The sequence below is a fragment of the Heliangelus exortis genome, chromosome 12 (assembly GCF_036169615.1).
Source record: "Heliangelus exortis chromosome 12, bHelExo1.hap1, whole genome shotgun sequence".
Classification (NCBI taxonomy): Eukaryota; Metazoa; Chordata; class Aves; order Apodiformes; family Trochilidae; genus Heliangelus; species Heliangelus exortis.
The window spans coordinates 8760024-8779773 of NC_092433.1; the positions used below are offsets into that span (position 1 = coordinate 8760024).

The window sequence follows — 19750 nt, forward strand, 5'->3', positions numbered from 1 at the left end:
AAGATCAGTAATTCTGCCATAAAACCTTATCACTTTTTTTACCATTAATTATCTACTACAACCTGAATTATTCAAGCTGGTTTCTTCCAAACACCTTGGAAAAAGGAAAGCATGTAAGTGTGCTTTCTGGAAGTGTAACCTATCCTAAGGATAAAACTATAAATCCTTTATGGCTGTGAAAAGTGTCAGACACAGCAGAATCCATATATCATTGCTTTATGGAGGAAGGGAGGAAGGTACCTACACCATTTTCTGCTTTTTAGTACTTCTACACAGAGCCTTCCTAGCTTCAGGAGATTTACTGTGTGTCTCAACACATCAGGAACTGGAGGCATGAAGAAGCATTAGCAGCCTCAGGGCCTCAACAATTTCCACACAGATCATCATCTACTGCCTGGAGGAGAGAAGGAAAGGAAATCCCTTCTCTCATCTTCCCATAGAACCTGCTGACACAGAATCAAATGGAAATATAAGAATCCCATGTACAAGGGGGAAGAGAGTTCTACAGACAAAAATATGATACCCCTGAAAAGAGAGATCAACCCTCCTCTTGACAGAAGCCCAGATGTTACAGTAGCAAGCACATAAGAGCTCAACTGAAGGCTGTAATGCCCTAAAAACCTCTGAGACAAAAAGTCACTCAAACTCAATTCAGTCTGGTCTGGAACATACTGTGTAGACCCATCACATGCATTTTCCCACTAAAGAGTATTTTTCCAAGTTAGCTTAACAGTACAAGAAAAAAACAAATGCTTATTTACTTCACTCAGTATTTTCTAACTGTAAAAAAAAAATACTCTTCAATGTACATAATGTATGGCTTATAAACCATATAATATATGGTAATATAATTACCAATATAATTGTGACTTTAATATTCTGTATTAAACACAAAACCATATAAAAAGATTCAGAAAGTAAAAAATGCATTCTCAGAGGTGGGAGGAAACAGACACTTCCCTACACCATGCTGTCATAAGCTTTGAAAATTCCAACAAATAAGAGTGTCAGGCAAAAATACCTCCTAGTGGCTCTTCTAACTTATAGCTTATTTCTGCATTTCTGCCTCATCTTATCATATGCACTGTGAAGACAATAACATCATAGGTTCACATTATCCACATCTCCTAAACTTTTGATATTGCATTTTATTTGTCATTTTACTATCTATTTTTATAGAGACTTAAAACATACGATTCTAAGGTGACTCTAATGGAAGGTCTGTCTCATTGAATTTATTTCCAAACTCCTTAGTTAGACATTCTATGTAATTACAGCATTTCCTTGAAATACTGTCTTCACAAACCCTGTAATTTCTGGATTTCACTAGTTCCAGTCTTACTCCATCCTTCTCCCCAGAAAAACCCAATTCATTTTGTTAAGCTACTTAAATCAGTGTCACCCAGTTCAAAGCAAGTGAGAATCTGTTGCATTGTGCCTATCTTTTCATAAGTCCAGTATAACTGTGTAAAGGCATCATAGTTTACCCTCAGAACAGACTGGGGGCTATTTTGCCTGTGTCACGAGCTCTAGGAACACTGATGGTTCAAAGAGAAATAGAAACCAGAACTTGCCAGACGAAAGCCTCTGATGTCAGAATAAAGTTAAAGGAAATTATTAAATTACTCCTTCATTAAAGCTGGGAACAAACACAATGTGTGTTACATTCCATGTCTCTCCTGTAAAATGTTTGGGCCCAAGTACCCCAGCAATCTCAGATCAGATACTTCAAACTATCAAAAAAGGCACCAGTTTGAGCTTTGGTACCACATGTGCATTTAGCCTCAGTGCACACCGGGTTCTCACCAGATTCCCGTTAAAGGTTTCACTCACAAGCAGGTGTCAGACAGCCCACACCCTGGCTAATTCCACAGCAGGTTTAACAACTTCATTGAAATAAAGTGTCAAATCATACTGTACTCGAAAACACCAAGAAATGTATCTAGTTACTGAAATTTGTTTACAAGGCAGAGACAACAAAATGTTGCAAACCTTTCCTCATGAGACATTCCAGAAAACATATGAGCAAATATTCAGACTATACTCAGAAAGTGCATTGACTACCAAATCAAAATTATCATCTTAATCATACAGAAATCATTGTTCATACTACTAAGGGCAGCCAAGCATTTTAGTGAAAGATGGAGACTTGATTTCCCTCTAATTTTTGGGGGGTTTGTTTGGTTTTTCTCTCAAACTGGGAAAAGCTTCATTAGGGTCAGTGTTACAGTTTCTTTATCAACTGATAACAAGTACTTGACTATGGAACCACTTTCTGTCCATGTATCTCACATGCTGACGCTGTACATCACCTTCAGCAGCAGACACACTGGGGTCAGAACAGCCACCAAAACACAGATTGGCAGGATGAGAAGAAAAAAAATCCTGAGAGTTATGCTTAGAAAGCTCAGGGCCAATCCAGTTTCTGTGCAGCAAGTTTGGATATTTGCCAAATTCTTAGTAGTTTTGCACATCTACCTGCCAATATTAACATTCAGCCAAGAGCTCAAACATTTGTAACACTACAAAAAGCTTCAAGGGAATTCCTTCCTTACCATTACCTGCCACTATGTTGCTTGGGAAGGTAAAGTGCAGAAATTATCAATCTGATTTTTAAGATATTCAGTGCCTTCCAAACCGTTTAAAACTGTTTAGTTCTATACAGCTCCCCAAATAAAAACAAAGAAAAAAAGAAAGAAAAAAAAAAAAGAGAAGATGTAGAAGATAATGCTCCTATATTCTCCATCAGAAATTACTCTCCTTGTATTTTAAGACAACACAAAATAAAGGAGATGAACAGAAAAAAATGCTGTTCCTTGAACACATATCATGGCAAGTACAGACTTTTTTTAAACTAAAGGAATCAAATCTTTCTGGCACGTTCTTTTGGTTTACCTTGGGTTTTGACTGGTTTGACAGAGGCTCAACACATCCTCATGCATGAGAATATCCTTCTTTGTATGTTTTCTATTCTCTGTGCTGATTTTAAAAAACCAAACAAGCAAAAGAAAAAAACACAACCAAAAAATCACAATCACTCCAGCAAGCTGATGCAAACGAGATATAGTGGTCAACGAACAGAAACAAGAATGTTCAGTCCTAACCTTCCATTTAAGCTATTTAGCATCACCATTAACAGTGCCTGTTTCCACATTTCTAACATTTTAGTCTTTGCAGGTACCCAGGTATCTTTTGTGTGATAAATTGTGTATCTTAGTCTGTATTCATTGTGCCTTTCATCCTGTAATAGTTAAACATTTGCCTTTTATTTCTTTCTTGAAAAGAAATTTTATTTATCAATGCAAGCTTGTATTTATGAACTCCAGTCTTTCTTGGAGGATTATTCTAAGACACCTGGCTAGGTAGACAAAGAGTATTTTTAGTTTAATTACTATTAAACAACAATAAAATTGTAAATGTAAATTTTACTAAAATAGCCTTATTTGTGGAAAAATGCTGAAATGTAAAAGTATACACCATTCTTCATGATAACTCAAAAATTATGCCTCATGAGAAGCACTATTTTATTTTGTTTTTCAAAAAATATACCTAATTCGAATTACTATTTAACAGTTTACAAAAACACTTCATTTGCTATAAATGTAATTACCTTTCCATTACAAATAAGAAGTTAGGGCTTAAAAATAAGCATGATTTAAGACTAAATGAGAGTTTTCCAGTAAAAACTGGAAGGCCAGTTGTTTTTTTTCTATTACTTCTAAATTTAAAATGGCAACAAACCCCACCTATCTCCCTTTTAAGCAATGTGTTTGTTCTTGCTACTACTATCTATTAATAACAAAAGTCCAATTTTTAAAGCTTCTTTAAAATGCACCTGTAACTTCAAGAGGGACACAAGAGAAAGTTGCAAATACATTAAGATTTTTTTTTCTAGCAATATAACATTTCATTATAAACATGTGTAAAGAATCAAATGAGGAAAAAACAGCTTGAATTTTTTTTTGAATTTTAAAAGTTAAATAAAGCAGTAAAGTAAAAAAAACAAAAAAATTAAAGTAAAAAAATGTATATAAGATTATATATATATGATTATAAATAATATATATACTGGAAGTTGCACAGGTAGTCTTAACAGCATTTTCTTAAACTACTTGAATATTGGGATATTTACAATTTAGCAAGCCTAGAGATCCACTCTGCATTTTACACTTTTTTTTAATTCAAAGTTAGTAATATATGTACTCAAATTATAAAACAAAAAGCATACATTTGTGCTTCAGCATGCTTCAAAGACAACATAATTCAAAAACCTGATGAATATCTCTTGTTTCCGTTCTCTTCACTAAGATTCAAGGGCATCCACATGTTTTAGGATAATGCCACAAAAAGAATCTGGCTGTGCCTCAGCCACATTAGACTGAAGTTCCCCAAGGAACTCAGAAGGTCCCTAAGTGATGCAAGTGATTCAACAGATTGCCTTTCAACTCAGCATAAAATCATAAAATCAGTGCCCCTGGAACCATAAGGGGGCACTCAACTTCTGGAATTATCTTTGTATTCCTTTATTCACAGAAAAGGTTGAGGAGAGTTCCCCAAACACTTGGATGTTATTAGCAACTTCATAGCACAACCCCCTCTTTCACCTTTGTGCTGACACTGAGCACAATCATGCCAATTCACAAGTGCAATTTCGAAGTCCCCACAGGCATCCGAGGTGAACAGTTGACACTGATGATGGATGTTACTGTAACTGCTTTCCTTCAGGAGAAAAAAATTGATCAGATTTTAAATGAGGTCTGTGAAAAAAATACATAAATGGAAACCAAGATCCATCAGGACCACCAATATTTAGCCATCAAAAATAAACATGCTCTGTACAGCAAACTGTGTTCCAGAGAAGCACTTGAATACCTATTTCTTGCACTAATATTTTATATTAGTCAACAAGCAACTATGCTTTACCATGTCATATTTTTCCACTAAACTGAGTTTTCGAAGAACGTGTCAAGAACTGTGTTTCAGCAAAATATATATTTGGAGAAAAGTAATGCACTACAAAAAAATGTTTAAGTCAAATTCTACAGCACCACAGAAATAACACAAACCTATGCTGTTTAATAGTCATTATTCAGACATTTCACATACCACAGACATATTGAAATATTTACCATAGAATGGTTTCAGTTGAAAGCAACCTTAAAGATCATCCAGTTCCAATCCCCCTGCATGGGCAGGGACACCTCCCACTAGACCAGGCAGCTCCAAGCCCCATCCAACCTGGCCCTGAACACTTCCAGGGATGAGGCATCCACAATCTCCCTGGGCAACATGTTCCAGAGTCTCATCACCCTCACAGTAAAAAATTTCTTCCTAATGTTTCATGTAAATCTTCCAGCTTAAAACCATTACCCCTTGTCCTATCACTACATGCCCTTGTAAAAAGTCACTCCCTACCCCCAGCTTCCCTGTAGGCCACCTTCAGGTGTCAGAAGGACTCTGCAAGGTCTCCTCTTAGCAGATTACCAGTGAATTAATTTTATTAACTGTGAAAAGTACTCTGATAACAGCAGTAAAAATTGAAGCAGCATCAGAACAATCTTCAACAAGATTCAACTCCTGTTTGACTAAGAGAAATCAGCTCCTGACAATTTAAGTACTGTGGCAATCCAAATGCATGCAAAATAGCATAGGCATAAGTACAGACACAGTAAACCTTCCTAAGGAATTAGAATTTTGTCACCAAAGTGTGTCCTGTAGCCTCTCAAAGTCAGTAGAACAGTATGGTCAATAAGTCAGCAGTCATCCCAAGTGAGCTGAGCTGCTTACTTGGAGGAAAACTGTGCCACACATTGCCAGTGCTCTGTGCAGCATGGGATCTGCTGGGCTAAATTCAGGAATGGCACAGAGTTTTGTTGCACCTCTTTCAATTCCTGAGAAATAAATTGCTCGTTATATCCAACCAAGCAAACATTTCTGCTTTCTATAGTGACTTCCCACCTCAGCTCAGTTAAGCCAGTAACTACAGCACATCACTTTCACACATACCATTGATCCTTTGCTGATCTTTTCACTCCTTCCACCCTACATGGTATTTCCCACACAATCTGAGATACTTGAAGTGATTTCACTCTAAAATAAAACTCTCATAATTTTCATTTCAGTAAAAGTTAGCTGCTAGATTCTACATCTGCACTGTGACTTTAGTTGGAGGGATATGGTAATAAGCATGACAAGCAGCAAGAAGCTCTAAAAAAAGTACAGTTGTTTAAAGTTGGATACTTTAAATAAATAAAAAGTACAGTGTTCATTAAAAAGGCCACATATAAATTAGTATGAAGCAGTTCTAGTGAATGCCAGTCTGCAAGTTTCTAATATAGTCTAAACATCTGATATTGCCTTTCAAAAATGTAATCCTAAAACTTAACAGAAAAGCTTAAGCTTTGCTAAACACCAAAAAAATGTCAAAAGCTTCTCACACATCCAGTCACAACTTGAAACTCTAAGATATACCTCAAATTCTTAGACCCATTCCATCTACCATCCTAAAATAATATAAATTCTAACACTACTATTCTCCCTCATTTCTCTCATTACAAATAAGATACAATAGTGACATACTACTTTCCAAACATGTAAACTGTCCACCTCAAAGCCTACACTTCTAATACCATGAAGGAATGAAGGAATTCCAGATTTCTGAGAATAAAAATGGTGTGACAGTAATGAAGCCTTATCCAGGGAAGTCCTAAAACATCTTTGCTACAATTCTGTCCTTTGCCAGAGCTCACCACCTGACAGACCATCTCTGAAAGGAGATGAGGTTCATGTTCCTAATTGTTGTAACTACTCCAAAACAAAATTATGCTATTTAAGATATTCCAAACCCGGGCATGTCAAAAGCTGCTATTACTAAATGTAGCATAAAAACTACCTGAGATCAACAATGAAGAAAGCAACTACACAAATATTACACTACTAATGTTATTGCATCAGAGATATTGCACTTGCTTATGAAAACAAACTCTAGATATCCATGTTTAAAAACTTTCTTGGACTACACAAATAGTCCACAGCAATGTTCCAAGGAATTAAGGAAATTTTTTTTTGTCACATCTTGCATACAAGCAGTAACAAACTAATATGAAGCCATATCACTTCATCTCAGAAAGACAATTTCTTTATAAAATTTATTACTTAACAGAAAACTGGCCAATTAAATATTAATTGCTCCAGAAAAAAAATTTAACTGAGGTTTCTACTGATGTGCCTTTGGATTGTCTTCTAAGTGTTACCCAGAAGAAGCAAACTTTGCAGTTAATTTAGAGAATTTAATTTCTGAGCTTTTCTCTGATCAAAAATGATCCTCAAAAAGAAATAATAGCATCATTATGCTTTAAAGTCACATTGTGCTTTAAAATAACTCTTGTTCTTTTGCCAGAACTTTGTGGAAAATATAAGCTAATATTAACGCTGCAAAATAAATACATTGAGGCTACTTTGGCATTGCTAACTACTCGTAAGATCACACAAAGACTAAAACATACACTGCAAAAATATTTTAACAAAATCCTATAGGTAAAGAAAACAAATATAATACAAATAAAAGAGCAGTCTCATTACAAAAGAAAATCAGCATCACAGTAATAGTTGCCAGGCAGATCTGACTAACCATCTCCATATGTATCCCAGGCATCTTACGAACTAAATAAAACTGAGAAGATAACAAATGTATCAGAGTGGATAAAAATATTATAAACACCATAAGAGTTACAGGTGGGAGAACATATGTTGTCTTTGAAAGTGATACACAGGCTGGTTGCTTCACCCTCTTTGAGGGGTGAGCAACCCACTCTTATGTTAGTCATCCTTCAAAGGTCTGCCATGAATAATTTTTCTAAAGCAAGAAAATCACCTTGAGTATTCTTTTGCTAAAACACTCATGCAGAATATCTTTGAAATTCTAAGATGGCTGAATGTGCTCAGTACATATTTGGCTGCTAAGAATATGGGCCACCCCTTGCCCAGGCAACTTTCTACAGCCTTCAGAGGAGGTAAGACACAGAAAGGGCAACTGGCACGGTTAGTTATATATTATACTACCATTCTTTAGAATGTGACCCAGAATTTAACTACCAGAAGGTTAGAGGGAGTTGAACCACCCATAGAACACGAGGTGGTGAGATGGGTCTCCTCTAAAAGCAGCTTAACAAAAGAGAGAATCATAATGAGTATCAGGCATTCAAACACAAATAAAAGATACAAGGAGATAAATGCTCAGGAAGACCAAGACCACACAATTCCTAAGGCAAAGCACCCCAATTTACACAGCAGCATGGGAAAGAACAAAATATCCCTCTGCATGCCAACTTTCTCCTTCGTGCTTGGGAAGGAAGGAAACCATTTTAGTAACCGCATCTTCTACCTCCTAGAGAAAGGGGTGCATCTTAGTTTAAGACAGAAGACACTTCGTATTCATACGTTCATCTTCATGGTATAGAACTACCCTTAAGAATTATTTACTCCAATTGTTTTCTGGAGTCAGCATTTTTACCATCACCTCTCCCAAGTAAACAACTTCCCCACCCATTCACGCTAGGAAGTTAAACTGCTAACTCACCTTTATGCCTTTGAAAACTATTTTACAAAAGAGCTCTCAAAGAAAAAGAACAGTAATTAAAAGTTGTCTTTTAGAGCACTGGAAAGATGTGGAAAGAGTTATTTTCACACCCAGCCCTTCACACAGTCACCCAGGGAGCCAAGACACGGGCTGTCATTTTCTTACATCAAGAATCTGTGTAACAGCTTTCCCCCAGAAACATATTCCTTAAGAGAACTCGACAAAACTTACCATTACCCACTCCCTGCGTGGAAAAACACTCCCTAAAAAGGGACCTTTTCTCCTTCATATCCAGGGAAAGGAGGAAACCGGGAAAAGGACTCCTCAACTAGGCGAGACCGTGAAGGGACGAGGGGCTACAAGAGCCTTGGCTCTCCCACTGAACAGGTAAGAAAAGAGCAGCCAGGACTAGCAGCGAAGTCAGATGGCAAACTGCCCGACTCAGTGAAGCAACCACGAGGCACCGAGGGGAAGCGGGCGGCGGAGCCACCGCGCCCTGGAGCGCCCGAGCGGGCTCCTGAGGAGAGGAGGACGACGGCCATTGGGCTCCGCGAGCGCGGAAGGCACGCGCCCGCGCCCGCCCTCCCGTAGCTGAGGCGTTCCCGCCCCGCCCGCCAGGGAGGGAGAGAGGGAGGGAGAGGTGGAGGCGGTGCCGGAGACACCCGAGCCTGCCTGCCCGCCCGCCATCCTCCTCCTCGCCGGCGGCTGCTGCGGCCGTGGGGGTCGGCGCCCATCGAGGTAGATAGAGGGTGCTGTGTGTGTGTGTGTGTGTGTGTGTGTGTGTGTGTGTGTGTGTGTGTGTGTGTGTGTGTGTGTGTGTGTGTGTGTGTGTGTGTGTGTGTGTGTGTGTGTGTGTGTGTGTGTGTGTGTGTGTGTGTGTGTAATTCAAGTAAATCCCCCGCCCAGCAGAGGGATTGCTGTTAGGGGTCCCTGTAGAGGCGCAGGTGGGGTGTGGACGCGCTGTTGTGACAGAGCTGTCTGCCGGGAAGGTGGTCAGGACACCTTCCTTCTCGCTGACAAGAAACGAGGCTGTGAGGGACAGACCCAAGAGCCCCCTGCCCCCTGGGGGCTGGAAAATGAGCGGTGGCGGGGGGGGTGTGTGAGTGAGGTGAGTGTGCGAGCGTGTGAGTGAGTGTGAGGTGTGTGAGTGTGAGGTGTGTGAGTGTGAGGTGTGTGAGTGTGAGGTGTGTGAGTGTGAGGTGTGTCCCCGCACCCTGGAAAGAGCTGAATCAACGCGGGAGGAGTTTCACCGTTTCCTGAGGTGGGAGAAGGGCGGTAACCGATCTCCACAGCATCTTCCCTTGGAAGGTAGCAGGGGTGGGGGCAGGCATGAGACCGAGGACCTTTCCTGTCTTCGACTTCGCCACAGGGAGAGAAAGTGTCAGTGCAGAAGCCACTTATTGTAAGGGGGGGGTCGTGCCCCCCTTCCCCGCCCTCCGAAGGAGGGGGGAGCCGGAGGAGGGCCTGCTCACGGTGGAGCTGCCGGGAAGGGTCTGCGTACGGGGTGTCCGCCCTGGACACGCACATGAGGGGAAGAAGGCACGGGAATAGGAAATAAAAACAAATCACAAACAAACAAACAAACAAACAGTTAAGTGAAACCACTGATCTAAAAAGCCAACCAGAAAACTAACGCTGACAAGTAGGATTTGCCCTCCTCTTGACTGCACTTATTGGCCGTGCTTATTGGCAACGAGCTTGTATCTGGCAATGCCAGTGGTCGGCTGCTCTGTCCATCAAAAGGGAAATATAAATTCGCTGCTAAGGGAGTAGATTCCCATCCATCCATCACAAGGCTTAGCAGGTAGACGCCTAGAAATCGATCACACACTAATACAAATAAAAAAAAATGTTCCTGCTTCATCACCTTATTACTCCAGTGCTCATAGGAAAGTATGTATGTCTCTGATTAATATATGCATGAATATTTTTTTATCATATGCATTGCTCTTGTCCAACCTAAAATGATCTTTTATAAAAAAATAATTTAAAAAAAAATCACACAGCATCATAAATGAGGAACCCCAGTAAGTGGTAATTAATTGTATAACTGCAAAATAATATTGTGCTAGTTTCTGGTTCTCATTTACCAGCCAACAGAAGGGAACAGAAATCTCACCTTTTTCCTGACACAATTTTTAAAACGCCAAACATTATCCAGTATTTAAATATAAAGCCAGGAATATCCAAAACCGATCAATTCTCTTATAGACAACTTTAATAACTAGCTATTTTTAAACAGTGGACACAAAAAAAACCCTGACACTTATGGCTGCTTTTAGGAGAAACTGCAAAGAGAGGCTTCTGGCTGGTGATTCTGTAGGGAGAGGCACTGATACAAGAATAAGATGTGCACTTGGTCCCATTTATTACAATGTATTTCTAAAGCAATATTAAAAGCCTGTTCTGCTAATTCATTTCCAGTTTCAGCTACCAGGCACTTGTAAAAAGCAATATATAGCGATTTCCTTAATCACAACAAATTTTACAGTAATGTATTAGAGCCATATTCTTGTTTAAGCTTCTCACCTTTCAAATCATTGCATCTGTCTTGCGTCCTCACATGGATTTTACAACATCACGTTTAGCTGACATCTCATTTGCGCGGAGGAAGGAGGCAGCGGGGAGATCCGGAGCCACCGAGCACCTGCGAGGGCAGGAAGAGGGAGAACCTGCTGCAGTCGGGGGAGGCTTCTGTGCTCCTGTCCCTCGTCTTTCTGTCCCTCAGCGAGTCTCCCTCAGTCAGCTGCAAGCCTGGCCGTCTGGCTTGCCAGTCCCTGACTCAACATTCCCAGCATTCCCGAGGAGCTGGGGCTTCACCAGCGCCGGGCGGCCTTGCCGCCGGGGGCAGCAGCAAGCAGGGAGCATCGGCTGCAGCAGCAGCAGCAGCAGCAGCAGCACACGTACTGCAAGCCCAAGGATTTCTCGGAGCATTTGTCTCTCTCCATTCATTGCAAACCCAGGGGTTCCGGTCTCTACCCTGTAAGCGTCTGAAAGGAAAGTGTGTTACTCATTGTTACATAGGCTAAAAATACACCTCTGTCTGCGTAAAACTGCAGAGGAAAAAAATTGCTTTCTTGTCTCTGTTCACCAAAGGCAAAAAATTATCAAGGCCAGGTGCTTAAGAACACGGTATCTAAAATTCACAACTATACATGAATACATGCACAGAAAAAAATAAATCTGTGTTTTGTCGTAAGTGTAAAAGTAATTAAGACAACATCCACCTTATATTACTTTTATTTTTTTTTTAGTATTATGCAGGGGGAAAAAGCAGGTGATTAACTGCTATGTGAAGCCTGAATGCCCTTTTCATCAGAAAACTGTGAACTGCATTAAAAATTACTCCTGAGATTTTATTTATTTAGTTTACATTAAGGGGATTGAGGGAAACTTCTATAAATATCACTGACTTCTCATTCCAAGAAATGAGGGTTTTTTCATCTCCTATTTTTTCTTCAATTTTTTTTACTTTTTCATTGCTCTTGATACAATCATAACTGATCACCCCCATTCTTTAGCTTTAATGCAACTTCATACCTAATCCTACACAGAATTTTACAAATGTATTTTGTCAGCCTCTTTGTAACCTCTCCTGTAAAAATGTTTTTAAGCAGCACCTCATCTTTGTAGTTGGTTTACTGCAATCTGTATTCCTTTCTTGCCCACATATGTACCTATACATGCCACTATCAAACACTTTCAAACTATAACAGGTTTTATGAAATTACTACTACAAAGCATGACAAATGAAATATTTAAAAAAAAAAAACATTTAAAAAACCAACAATCTCTTCAATGTTGTATTTCTGTTATCCAAAGCTGGTTGAAATAATTCGTTGTTGTCAATATTTTAGAAATGCAAATATTCAAAACACTGCTAGAATGCATGTTGCAATAGCAGTATAGCTGCTTCTGCCTCTCACACCCCCCAAGGGATGTACTCTTACATTTGTCTGCCTTGGCTATAATTACAATATGGGGCAAATGTTTGGGTTTGTTTTTTGGTTTGTTTTTTTTTTTTTTGGTCTTCAAAGTCACAAGATAACGATTAAAATGCAAACTTGAGTTGCTTTTCAAGCCTGCATATTTACTGAAAGACTGTCCTGTTAAAATAGTTACAAAACCTTGGAAATTATGGACAGAGAAAATCTGTTCCTGGTGAAATTGACAGGAAGGGACATGGGTTTGTATACAAAGAGTTTCACTTGATCTAAAAAGTGAACAGAGAGTGCTCTTGAGGAGCAAGTCTGCATCTGTAGGGAAATGGATAAGCACTATAAAATGTGGGTCAATAAACTGAATGTGTCAAAGCACAAGAAATGCCCATTTTCAAAAGTTTAGTGCTTAATTTGGATTCAGTGTGCAATAGGAATATCCTTCCAGACCTGTCTCACTATTGCTAATACCAGTTCTGTCTCCATACTGTTAATGATGACAAGGCTTCTTTTCAAAGTTGTGTCAGCTGCTGACAGTTTTGGGTTTTTTTAAACAATGTGTCAGCCATCCCTATCTGTATGAAAAGACAGGAACATCAGGTGCTGCTTTATCTTCTTTGTGACTCATTCTCTGGCAAGGGCCATGAGCCTTGTGGTAGCCTGCAAAAGCCAGGATCATTCTGACAGAAGACCACCAGCCTAAAAATCTTCTTTCCAAGCAGTAATCCTTTCAGGAATACAACAAAGTTACCATAAGGTTGCAACAATGTTGAAAGCAATTGAGGTTGCTGTCATTCAATAAAGTTTGTAGGAGAATTAATCATAAACAATATTGGAGCTGTAGACCATCTGCATGGGGACTGTCAGTATTGCCAGTGCCAAAGAACAGAATATACCCACTATGGACAAGACCATTTGGTGTAGAGCTTTGCAGATAAAAAAATATTTTGCCAAATTGTATTCTAAAAGAGTTGTTAGAAAAACGTGCAGTAAAAGTAAAGGGGAAAAAATAATCAGAATTTTACAGCTAATCTACTTAGTGTATTAGTAGAAACAGCATCCATGCAAACCACCTCAGGGTCACATAATCCAAGCCCTTCAATAATACATTCCTTACTTTTAAGACAATGCTGGAATCCAAATCCAAAGGGTAGGATAATAACAATAGTAAGTACTCAAGACTGACTTTGCAGCTGATGAAAGTTCTCATTTCAGCCTAATCACAGGAACATCTGTGTTGTCTTTGGTATCATTATGCAGGTGGGTGCCATTAAGCATAAAAAGATGGAAAAAGAAGAAAGCCAGATCATGTGAGTAAAGAGCACCTTTTTTTTTTAAGTGGTTCTCATGCATTGACTACTAGATATATCTTTCAGCCAGCTGCTAGAGGACAGCAGTCTGCTGTAAATCTTAAACCAGTATTTAAAAGTGTCATATGATGCTATATCTAAGGTTTTCACCTTTCAAGACTTTGTATCAGATACATTTTTTGGCTAGCATACTTTTGCTTATTTTCTGAAAGCATTTGTTTGCTTTCCAAAAGCTTTCTACTCAAAAAATGCAGCATATTTATAGTTGTTTCTGCTTATATTCATACACTGGGAGCTGTGAAAACCTCACTGAAGTGAATGACAATTTATTTTTTTTTTATTTAAATGAGAGTAACTAAAGCCCTAGAAAAAGAAAGTGTATATGAGACACAGCTTTTAAAGGCTTTCTCAGTTTATGCTATGCTGGTTTTTAAAACAGGGAAGTGTAAAACATTAATTTTACTGTTATTCTAAGTATAAATAATTCAAAATAACATTAGTAACATATAATGTTACTGATTGTGTCTTCAGTTCCCATGCCTCCCTTTAGCATTCCCAGTTCCCTCTTCTCTTCTTACCTGTGGTAATAACAGGAGCAAGATTCCTTTCATATTTTGGTGAAGGTGCATTCTGTTTAGCACTTCAATTTTTAAAAAATTAAATACACATAGAAATGGCCCTCAGTCACTGGTGTTGCATAATTGAAAGCAAACAACTGCAGGTGTGTGCTTAAAAAAAAAACTGAGGAAAATTCATTTCAGCTTTATTCCATTGAATCTGACCCTCATGTATTCATCTGTGGTTCCATGGTGGTAGGGTTGCTTTGTAATAGCAATAGCTGAAAGCAAAGTCAAAACCATGATATAACAGTCAACTTTTTAACTAAAAATTAATTCTGGTAGTATATTAATATATGACAAGCTGAATTACTTTCTAAAAAAATGCAGCACAAATGGAAAAATACAAAGATAGAAAAATTCCAAGAAACATGAGAGCTTCTAAAGCAGAAATAAGAGATGATCATGCAGGTCAGCCCCTGTGTTTTGATGGTAAACCCAGAGACAATGCAAGATTAGATTAACCTAAAAAAATTGAATCAATATTTCTGTTTAACCTATGTTCTTGATATTTATTCATATTAATACCTTATTCCCAGCAAAGATCAAATCATAAAAATACTTGCATAGTGAAAGTTCTTCTCCACTGGTAAGGTCCAAAAATACAAAATTTAATTGAATTGTGCAAGAAAAATACTTTCACACAGAGTACAATTATGTCTCTGGAAGAAAAAGAAAAGAAAACCAAACACAAATCCAAATGCTGTACAACATACACTGAAGGTTACCTAAAAATTTTGCAGTTACCTTGATGTGGTGATCAGACTTGGGATGAACATTTGACCCAAAACAAACCAACAAAAAGCTCCAACCAAATGAAATCACTGAAACAAAATTCAGTTTTTCTGTTCATTTCAGAATGAATCCATGGAAGTTTTACACCTGTCAGTCAATGATTTATAGGACTGCTCTGTTGCCACTTTATCAGTTCAGATACACACCTATAACATCCATGAAATTCAATCACAACATTATTTCCACCATATGTTAGTTTCTTTCTTTACTTTCCTCATGACAGATCACCAAAGTCTACTGTCTTGGTTTTCAAAATCACTGGTATAATTTTTATATTTTTAGTTTAACAGTGACACATGGTGTACAGAGTATGAAAAAATGTTATTGCATGTTATACATGAACTTACAATATGCTATTGCAGAATTCAATATAATGTGTTATGCAAAAACAAAAAACAAACCCAAAACCAGATTAAGTATACTCTTTTTTCTATCTGCATAATTTAAGGAATTTATTATATATTGCACTACTAATCTATTCAGGATGGAAATAAAGCTACTCTGGCCCATGCTGTTAGTTTGCAAACACAGCAGAAGTAGCAGAATTATTTAATAATTAAAATACTTACCTCATAGAAGTTCTTCAGCTGCCACATCTCAAAATAGGCTTTTACATCAATTGTACAACATATTGCAGAGACCTACAATATTAAAAAAATTCAAGCAGCCCCAAACAGTATCTAATAAGTCTAGCTTACAACATCTTGAATTAAGTTTAATATTTTAAGACCTAAAAGGTTATCAATAGTCCTTTATTTACCTATTTGGATAAATTTTCTAGAATAAAGCATTACAGCTACCACTGTTGTACTTAGGACTCTACTCAGTGATTATACTCTGGCTGCTGCCAAATGAGCTCTGGTAGCAAGCTTAAAATCAGTTTAGACACTCCAGAGATAAAGTCCCACTGACTTTTCAGTGAACCCAAAGCTTTTAAATTCCTATCTTATCCTGAAAAATAAATTGAGACATTAAAACTTAAATGCATCAACATCAGGCACTATCTGAGGGTAACTGATGTTCTCCTCTCAATTCTCCAATTGAAGGAGGCTGAGATTTTCTTCCCTACTTATGTTCTCAACCACTACACTAAAGTTGGGAGGTACAAAAAAAAATAATCAGGATTGTAGGTCTGTTTCCCCACAGAACATCATCTTTTCTCAGCAGAGCTAGAGGGCAGCTGGTCAATAAGGGAACCTTATATTGGCAAGACAATCTCCTCCAATTTTAAACAGGTGGGTAGTGAAGCCTTAGTCACAGCCTTTATAACATTCACATGGTGAAAGGACTTTCACTTTGGGAATTAAACTACCTAAGCCTGGTGAGGCTAGAAATTTGATCCACAAGAGTAGTCCCAAAATGGAATCAAATTTTCTAATTTAATTAAATTTGCCCAGCACCGCTTTCTGGCATAAAGAAGAAATGGCATAGCCTTAGCTGGATTCATGCCTCTAGATTCTCTCAGCTCCCAAAACAGGATATTCCATGTAGATTTCCTATTGGGAACATATTGAAACTTAGGCCAGCTTTCAAAACATGCCTGACAATTGGGAGAGAGGGAATTTGTCTAGTCTAAAACACAACAGGCACTACTGTTCTAACAGTGAAGTTCCAGTGCCAAGCAGTGCTGGGTACACCTGTTTTCTAGCAAAAATGTAACTGTAGGTGAAATTCTTTATAACCACCCAGTTGATCCTGAAGATATTCTTTTCCTCTGTCTACAAAAGCATCTAGTGAGAAAGTTCTCCTCAAAACTTGAAATGTGAATTTATAAAAAGCCTACTTCAGAATTAGTGATTAGAGATGAAGTGGCTGCCATAGTGAGGAGCGTTCAGATCCAGGCATCAGCTCAGTAATGGCTTTTCTTTGGTTTTTGCATTCCTCCCCTAGAGGGAGTTTCTCCTTTCTTCATTGCTCCAATACAGCTTTTGCATCCTATTCCACGAGTAGAGTTTGTTAATTATCTTTCTGATTAAAAGCAATTTGTGGCTTTATTAATAGAAACACAACCACATATTGTAACGAAGAATTTATTTGTAACAATAATAGTTTACATTAAGTAGAACTGTTTTATTCCTTTATTAAGCTACATAGAAAAAAAAATGGAGGGGGGGGTCACAGGTTAAAATAGTGAGAAATGCTTTGTAGCTGTCTGCTTGACATTAATATTTCTCTACAAAAAGGTAAAAAATGGCTGCTAAGTACAGGAGTTCCTCCTTATCAGTCTGGCACATCTGTTTCTAGTGGACTGCAAATTCCAGCAAATGCAATTTGCAAGCATGAATATACCTGAGGTGTGACTGTGCAATGAGGGAGAAGGTGGCTCTCACAACACAGTTCTTTCAAATTCAAGGAACTATCTTCTGCAATCACTTGGCAAAATACTGTTTAGAAGGAAAAAATCTGTATATACCATGCCTAATATCCTTTGTCCATTTTTGTGTTTGTTTTTTTTATTATTATTATTTTTAGTTGACTTTATTTGGTAGTTAAAAATCACTAAAAAAAACAAACCAAACCAACCAACCAGAAAACAGAAAAAGAAACAAAATATCAAACTCTGAAGCTTAGTAGAAATAACTACTAACTTTTGTTTCCAACCAATTCTGGTTATGGATCAATTATAGCCTAGTAACTTTGACTTACTTTTTCTTCTTTACCATTTACAGGTACTCTTAGGAAGAAAACTTATTTGAAGCTGCTGAAAAAATGAGAGAAACTTCAAATCATAGGAAGAAAAACCAAAGCCTAGAAAACAGCTGTTGCTCTTTCCTTCCCTAGCCTTTAAGAATGAAGAAACATGTATACTCCTGTCAATCCATTAGCACTGAGCATCACAGAATTCTTTATGCAGATGTGAAGGAAAAAAAAAAAAAAAAAAAAAAAAAAAGCAGATGAAAACCATCACCTATGCTGAAGCCATACAGAAAAGTTGAGGATGCAGAACTCCCAGAAAAATCAGGTGATAGAAATACAGATAAATCTTGGTAAAATTCTTTACTGAAAATACTAGCTAGAGGAAGAAGCATCTGGGCAAAATTTCTATAAATGTTTCAGTTGTAGGAAGGTAAGAGAATGAAAAACCTCACAAATACAGCTTAATTCCATTGTACTTAAAGCATTTCTTGCTCCTTCAGGCTGTAAACATAAACAAGGAATCAGGAGATTCTTCATGTTGGAATAAAGGAGTATTTTGCCATGCAGTACTGAAGTTATTCTGAAATATTCAAGACAATTGAAAAGTGTGTAGCAAAAGGCAGACAGGCAAACTGTGAAAGGGAGGATAAAATATTTTTTATAAAAACTATGAAAGATCAGACTACGATACAGAGTATGATTTCTTGATCCCTGAGCAGACTATGCTGCTGGTGTTGCCTGATAATTGTTTTTGACCCTCTTTAATATGAATGGAGGAACCATGAAGATACTGGAATAAAAAAAGAGGTGGTAATCACACCAGCATATTTTTTAACACAATTTATCTGCTTCTTATGTGTATCTACTTTCATGTCTCAGCTCCTTACTCAAATGTGTTTTGGGCTTTTCAAAATACATTTTTACTTCCTGCATGCTTTTTTTTTTTAATACTTTTCCCTGCAAAGGGGAGAACATCTGGAAATTGAGTAGAATTATTTCACAGCTACAGCAGTTGATCTAAGAAAACATATTATCTCTCTTCACAAACCTTAGCTCACTGGCAATATTTTGCCTGGTTCTTTCATGTAGTTAATGAGATTCATAGTTTTGGTGTTAAGGTACAGTTGCAGTTTTAGGATCCTAAGCAGTGTATGGATCCTAAACAGTACTATGACTGTTCTTGACAGACAGCAGGGTTAATTTAGAAATAGAAGTGAATCTGAGCAAAATTATTTTGCTGTCTTTAAGGGAAAAAAATAAAATAGAAAAAAAAATAGAAACACAGAAGCATAACTAGAGAAAACAAAGTATTTCAGAATTTGAAAATTTTTTCATTTATAATAGTTTGCAATTATATCAGTTAAATGACTCTACTTCTGTGTTCTTGTTACAGAGCAGAGATTATGGTGATCCACAATGTATTACAAGGAATAGAAGTGAAGAAAGAAGATCAGGCTTAAAAAGGATTTAGTTTGGCATAGCAGCAGGTACTCAGGAATGTAAGGTGAGTTCAGGTTGTTTGCACATAGACCCACTACATCTTCAAGACCTCTAATAATGGCTGTTCAGCACACTCATTGTTGAACTTCTATATCATATGCCTAACAATACAAAAGGTAAGGAAAAATACCTAATAGCACATATTCTGGTTATGCTTTTTCTTTGAGCTGTCCAAAGGCTATGAAACTTTGTTTCACATCCTCAAACACTGCTCCCATCTTGTTACACAGACAAACCACTCTGGTTGCACTATACTAGAGGTTTTATTTGGGTTTTTTGGCAAGCCACATTTTTTGCTCTAGACATTTATTTTTTTCTTGAGAACCTGCAGGTTGCTGATTTCTTGTAGTCCTCTTCTTCCTCCCAGCTTGTTGG

General features: G+C 37.8%; 1 protein-coding gene across 1 annotated transcript in view; it reads right to left on the bottom strand.

Moving 5' to 3' along the window:
* Nucleotides 1–11344, bottom strand: part of ERC2 (ELKS/RAB6-interacting/CAST family member 2) — a 401801-nt gene extending 390457 nt beyond the window's left edge. Inside the window, exon 1 of the mRNA XM_071755842.1 lies at nucleotides 11108–11344. The gene's annotated coding sequence lies outside the window, so the exon portion shown is untranslated. The remainder of the gene's footprint in view (nucleotides 1–11107) is intronic.
* Between the last annotated feature and the right edge of the window lie 8406 nt (nucleotides 11345–19750).